This window comes from Marmota marmota, unplaced genomic scaffold, assembly GCF_001458135.2.
Source record: "Marmota marmota marmota unplaced genomic scaffold, marMar, whole genome shotgun sequence".
NCBI lineage: Eukaryota > Metazoa > Chordata > Mammalia > Rodentia > Sciuridae > Marmota > Marmota marmota.
This window is the reverse complement of record NW_025999900.1, coordinates 16,531,262-16,537,758: the sequence shown is the minus strand read 5'-3', so window position 1 is coordinate 16,537,758 and position 6,497 is coordinate 16,531,262. Positions and strand designations below refer to the sequence as shown.

At 36.0% G+C, this 6,497-nt stretch overlaps 1 pseudogene; it reads left to right on the top strand.

The window, feature by feature from the left end:
- The first annotated feature begins 5,142 nt into the window (after nucleotides 1-5,142).
- On the top strand, nucleotides 5,143-6,210 carry LOC107143629 (annotated as a pseudogene).
- The last annotated feature ends 287 nt before the right edge of the window (nucleotides 6,211-6,497 follow it).

Genomic DNA, 6,497 nt, shown 5'->3' with positions numbered 1-6,497 from the left:
CAATCTGGAAGGGTCTCTTTGGCCCTTACTGAGTCAGGGATTTCATGCCCTGAAGCCCCTTACTCTCAGTTTCCTGGCCAGGCAGTTTGGCAATGCTAACGACAAGTGCTGAGGATGTGGTTGCACCCCATCCTGCAGGCACTCCTGTCAGGCCTGAAGGAAGGTGGATATTTCAAGCACTTCCAAGCTGCTCCTGGCTGCTAGCTGTGACTGAAAGTTATTCCAACAGTATGAGGGCCTAACTGGCCCAGGGAAATGAAAATATCCAATTCCAGCCCTTCTGGTCATTCTTTTCCACCTATTGGAACAGGAAAAAGGAAGGAAGGAAGGAAGAAAGAAAGGAAGGAAGGAAGAAAGAAAGAAAGGAAGGAAGGAAGGAAGGAAGGAAGGAAGGAAGGAAGGAAGGAAGGAAGGGTGGGAGGGAGGGAGGGAAAGAGGGAGGGAGGGAAGAAGAAAACTGAGAAACACTGGTGAATTCACAATGCAAAAGTTTAGGTTCATGAAAAGCCTGAACCCTAATCATAGGAGTATATAATGCTTGTCCTCCCCCAAGTTTATCACCACATTAATAAAGGCCATTTATAACAGTTCATTACAAAGCATACCAAAAGACAGACACAATTGAAGAGTCTGAGTAACTACACATGACAGCTGGAATTATCAGACTGGGAATTTAAGAAAACTTATTGAGGCTCTAAGGGTCCTAATGGATAAAGTAGACAGGATGCTAAAATAGATGTATAATGTGAGTGAAGAGATGAAAATCCTGAGAAGAACAAGAACAGTTCTGACACACTTATTGGAAGAATGCAGATAGCCAAGAAAAGAATCTCTAAGCTTGAGGATATCTAAATAGAAACTGTGCTTAAAGGAAGAGAACAAAGACTGAGGGAAAACAAAAAAGGTGGGATATTAAAGGATGGTGGGACAGCTAAGAATGGCGTAACATATACATAATGGGAATTCCAGGACAAAAAGCAAGAAGAGAGCAATTAAACAAATGCATGAAAACATAATGACCAAAATTTTCACAAATTAATATCAGACAATAAACCAGAGATCCAGGAAGCTCAGAGAACACCAAGCAGACTAGAAGAATAAACACCAAGATCAAAATAAACAAAAAGACCACACCCAAGCATATTATTTTAAACTATGGAAAATCAAAGATAAAAATAAAATCCTGAAATCAAAGGATAAAACCACTTTACATCTGACTTCTCATAAATTATTTTTTTTTAAATTGACCAATTTATAACTAGACTAACCAGAATAAAAGGAGGGAAGGGACAAATAAAGAAAATCAGAGACTAAAAGGGAGACATATCCAACAGAAACTATGGGATAACTATCAAATTCTATATGCTAACAAATTGGAAAATCTAGAAGTAAAAAAAAAAATTTGGACACACATAACCTACTAAATTGAACAACAGGACAGAAAAACCTGAGTAGAACAACAACAAGGAATGAGATTGAATAAGAACAAAAAGTGTCCCAACAAAGAGAAGCCCAGCACCTGATGGCTTTACTGCTGAGTTTTCCTAAACTTTTAAAGGACTAATGTTAATTCTTCTCCAGCTACTCTATAAAATTGAAATGGAGGGAACCCTTCAAAATTCATTCTGATGCCAGCATTACACTGTTTTCAAAACCTACAAGGACATAGCAAAAGAAGAAAATTAACCACTAATAAACATGAATGCAAAAATTCTTGACAAAATACTAGCAAATCAAATTCAAAAGTACAACAAAAAGATCATACACCATGATCAAGATGGTTTCATTCCAGGGATACAAGAATGGTTTAACATATGCAAATCAACAAATGTAAAGCATCATGTGAACAGATTGGAGGATAAAAATCATATGACGATCTCTATAAATTCAACAACCTTTTATGATAAAAGCATGATCAGGCAAAGAATGATCATACTTCAACATAATAAAATATGACACACTGACATCATTCTGAATGGGGAAAATGTAAAGCATTTTGTCTAAGATTGGGTACTAGAGTGTGTCAACTCTTAATGCTGTTATTCAATATAATATGAAGTTTTAGCTGCTACAGCAATTAGGCAAGGGTTAGAAATGAGGCATACAAATAGAAAGCAAGGAAGTAAAATTATCCCTGTTTATATAAGTTATAAAAATAAACATATAAAAACTAAAGACTCCACCAAAAGATTATTAGAACTGATAAATTCAGAAAAGTAGAGGATACAAAATCAATATACAAAAATCAATAGCTTTCTATAGACCAATAATGAATTTGCAGAGAAGGAAAACATGAGAAATCCCTTTCACAATAGCCAGTAAAACAAAACAAAACAAAAACAACTAGATTAAACTTAACTAAGGAAATAAAATACCTCTACAAAAACAAATTTTAAAACACTAATAAATAAAATTGAAAAAAAAACACAGAAAGAAAAATTTCTCATGTTCATAGATTGGAAGAATTAATAATATTAAAACATTCATATTATCTGAAGCAATTTACAAGTTCAATGCAAGCACCATCAAAATACCAATAACATTTCTCACAGAATTAGATAATCCCAAAATTCATAATGAAGCAAAAATACCCCAAATAGCCAAAACAATGTTCAACAAAAAGAAACAGGTTGGAGGCTTCAGACAATACCTGACTTCAAGATATACTACAAAGTCATAATAATCAAAACAGCATGGTATTGGCATAAAAATACACTGAACAATGGAAAAGAACAGAGATTCCAGAAATAAAACCAAGTATCTACAGCTAACTGAATCTTTCTTTTTTCTTTTCTTTCTTTTTCTTTTATTTTTTCTTTTTGCACTGGGGATTGAACTCAGGGGAGTGTTAACATTGAACTACAACCTTAGTCCTTTTTATTTTTTGTTTTGAGACAGGGTCTTGCTAAACTGCTGAGCTCAATTTTATGATTCTCCAGGCTCAGCCTCCCTAACTCTGAGATTACAGGCATGTGCCATCATAGAGCCAACTGATTCTTGACAGAGATGCCAAAAACACACATGGGAAAAGAACAGTTTATTCAATAAATGGTGCTTTGAAAACTGTATATCCACATGCAGAATTTTCCAACTTGATACTTATTACTCAGCATATACAAAAATTGACTCAAAGACTGAAATGTAATTCCTGAAACCCTGAAACCACTAGAAGAATGCCTAGGGGTAAACGCTTCCAGAGATTGGTAGAAGTAATAATTTTATGGATAGGATCCTAAAAGCCCAGGAAACAAAGCAAAAATTGCCAAATGGGATTGCATCAAACTAAAACACTTCTGCACAGCCAAAGAAACAATCAAAGAGTAAAGATACATCCTATGGAATGGGATAAATTATTTGCCAGCTTGTCATCTGACAGAGGGGTTAATATCCAGAATAAAGAACTGAAAAACTTAACAATATATAAACAAGTAATCTGTTTTTTAAAAAATGGGTAAATTATCAGAATATACACTTCTCAAAAGAAAAAATACACATGGCCAATAAAAATGTGAAAAAGTAATCCATATCATTAGTTGTCAAGGAAACGTAAATTAAGACTACAATTAGAAATCATCTCATCCCAATTAGAATGGCAACTACTAAAAAGTGCTCGTGTGGATGTGGAGAATAAATAACTCATATACAATGTTGATGTGAGTGTAAATTATTATTCTCCAACTGTTATGGTTTAGATATGATGTGTCCCACAAAAGCTCATGTGTAAGACAATGTATAAGAGTTCAGAAGTAAAAGGATTGGGTTATAGAACCTTGACCCAATCAGTGAATAAATCCTCTGACAGGGATTAACTGAGTAGTAATTGAAGGCAAGTGGGATGTGGTTGGATGAGGTGGATCCCTGAGGGAATGCCATTGGGGTATAGATTTTGGCTTTGTTGAACTGAGCTTACTCTTGAGTCTTCTCTCCATCAACAGGTGAGCTGCTTCCCTCCTCCATACTCTTCCGCCATGATGTTCTGCCTCACCTCAGGCCCCAAGGAATGAAGTCAGCAGTCTATGGAAAAAGAACTGTAAAATCATCAGCCCCCAAAATGAGCTTTTGCTCCTAAAGTTGTCTAAAACATCCACTATGGAGAACAATATATAGATTTTTCAAAAAACAAAACATAAAACTACAATAAGGTACAATTATCCCACTTCTGAGTATATATCCAAAGGAAAATAATCAGCATGCAAAAGATACATGTGCATGATTATGTTTGTTGCATCACTGTTCTCAATAACTAAGATATAGAACAGCTTGGGTACCCACCAACAGATGAATGGATAAAGAAAATATAGTATACATGAACAAAGGAATATTATTTATCCATAAAGACTAATGTAATCTTATAATTTGTAATGAATTGGATTAAACTAGAGAATCTTAAGTGAAATAAAACAGAGACAGCCAATCAATGCATATCTCTCTCATATATACAAAATAATTTTTTTAATCAACCTGAAATTACAATAGTGATTACTAGGGACTGAAAGGGGTACAGTGGAAGGAGAGAGGTATAGGGATAGAAGAGGTTGGTTGATATGATCAATGCATGCTTGATTTCATTAAGTATCCCAATAATACATACTGAATCCTATTAATATGTAAAATATATGTTAATTAAAATAAATAAATAAAAAGGAAAAGAAAGGAAATAAAAGATATCTGGATCGGGAAGGAAGAAATAAATGTCTTTACAAAAGACATGACTGTCTATGTAGAAAATCTTAAAGAATCATCAAAAAACTGAAAATTTTAAGTTATTATAGTAAAGATGCAACATATAAAGCTAAGATAAATGCTATTTGCATTTCTTCATACCAGTAATAATCAACTTTGAAATGAAATACACAATCACAATACCATTTACATTAGCACCTTTCAAAAATGAAATAGTAGTTATATACCTAATAAAATATGCACAAGAGCTATATGAGGAAAATCACAAAATTCTAATAAAGCAAATCAGAGAACTAAATAAATAGATAATCTATATTCATGGATTAGAAGACTGTACATTACCAAATGTAAATTTTTCCTAACTGGATATATTGATTCAAATGCAATCCCAATCAAAATACCAGAAAGTTATTTTGTGAATATTGTCAAACTGATTACAAGTTTATAAAGACAGGAGCCAAGAGGGTGGTGAAGCTCAAGCAGCACGCAGCCTCAACAGCATGGCAGGATACACAGTGCCCATCATAAGCTCCTAAGAGTCACCTTCTATGTATCCCAGCAGCACCATGAAATCCAATCCTGCCATCCAAGCTGCCATTGACCTCACAGATGTGTACTGACAGGGCAGCCCTTTGACACAATGAAGGTGAAGATACAACGTTCCCTGTCTTGTACCGAGGCCTCACAGATTGCTGCCTGAAGACCTACTCACAGGTGGTTTCTGTGGCTTCTACAAGGGCACCAGGTGGGCTCTGATGGCAAACATCTTGGAGAATTCGGTGCTCTTTGCCCTAAGGCTTCTGCCAGCAGATGGTAGGGGGAACAATTGGGTTGGACAAACAGGCAAAGTTGAGTGATTTGCAGAAGGTACTCACAGGGTCCTTCACCTTTGCCTAGCTGGTGCTCTGCCCCACAGAGCTCATGAAGGGCCCTCTGCAGACCACGTATGAAATGGAGATGTCAGGAAAGATAGCCAAGAGCCAGAATACAGTTTGATCTGTTGTTAAGACTATCCTTAGATATCCTTATCCTTGGGCTTCTACCATGTACTCTCCAAGTGCTTTGCTTTGAAAAGTACAAGGCTGTTTCTTCTCTGCTGGCTATGAACTGAGCCCATCCTTTTTATGCATCAGGGAGATCAAAAGATGAACTAGGCCCTCTGTCTTTGTTAAGTGGTGAAATTGGTGAAATTTGCCTGTGGCTTGCTATATACCCTGTGGATTGGGTTAAATCCAGAATTCAAGTTCTTTCCATGTCTGGAAAACAGGATTTATTGGAACCTTGCTAGGTGTTGTAAATAATGAAGGAATAACAGCCTTATATTCTGGACTGAAACCTACTATGATTCCTCCATTCCCTGCCAACGGGGCACTATTTTGGGGCTATGAATACAGCAGGGAGTTGATGAGGAGCCAGTTGGAAGAAACTGAAGTGTCTTGGTGGGCCTGGATCCAGCCCAGGCGTTTTAGGACTATTGTTCATTTCATGGCTTCACAGAGTATGAGAACAATGTGGAATGCTTTTTAATTCTTGGGAATTTTGCCTTTGTCTTCACTTGTTCTACCCTAAGTCTTAAGCTTTATAAAAGGACATCTATTTTACATCATATAATTTCTGCCCACATTGTATTGCTCTTATCCTTGATAGAATATGCTGGATGGCTGATGGCCCTGTGCACCTAACTTGAAAGGCTGAGTATAGTTTCACTAGGGCATTATTTCTGCATAAATCTGCAAGTATACATGCATTTTGGATAGTATACATGCATTTTGGATGTTGAGGGAAACATAATTTGGTTTCATGTTTAATCTCAT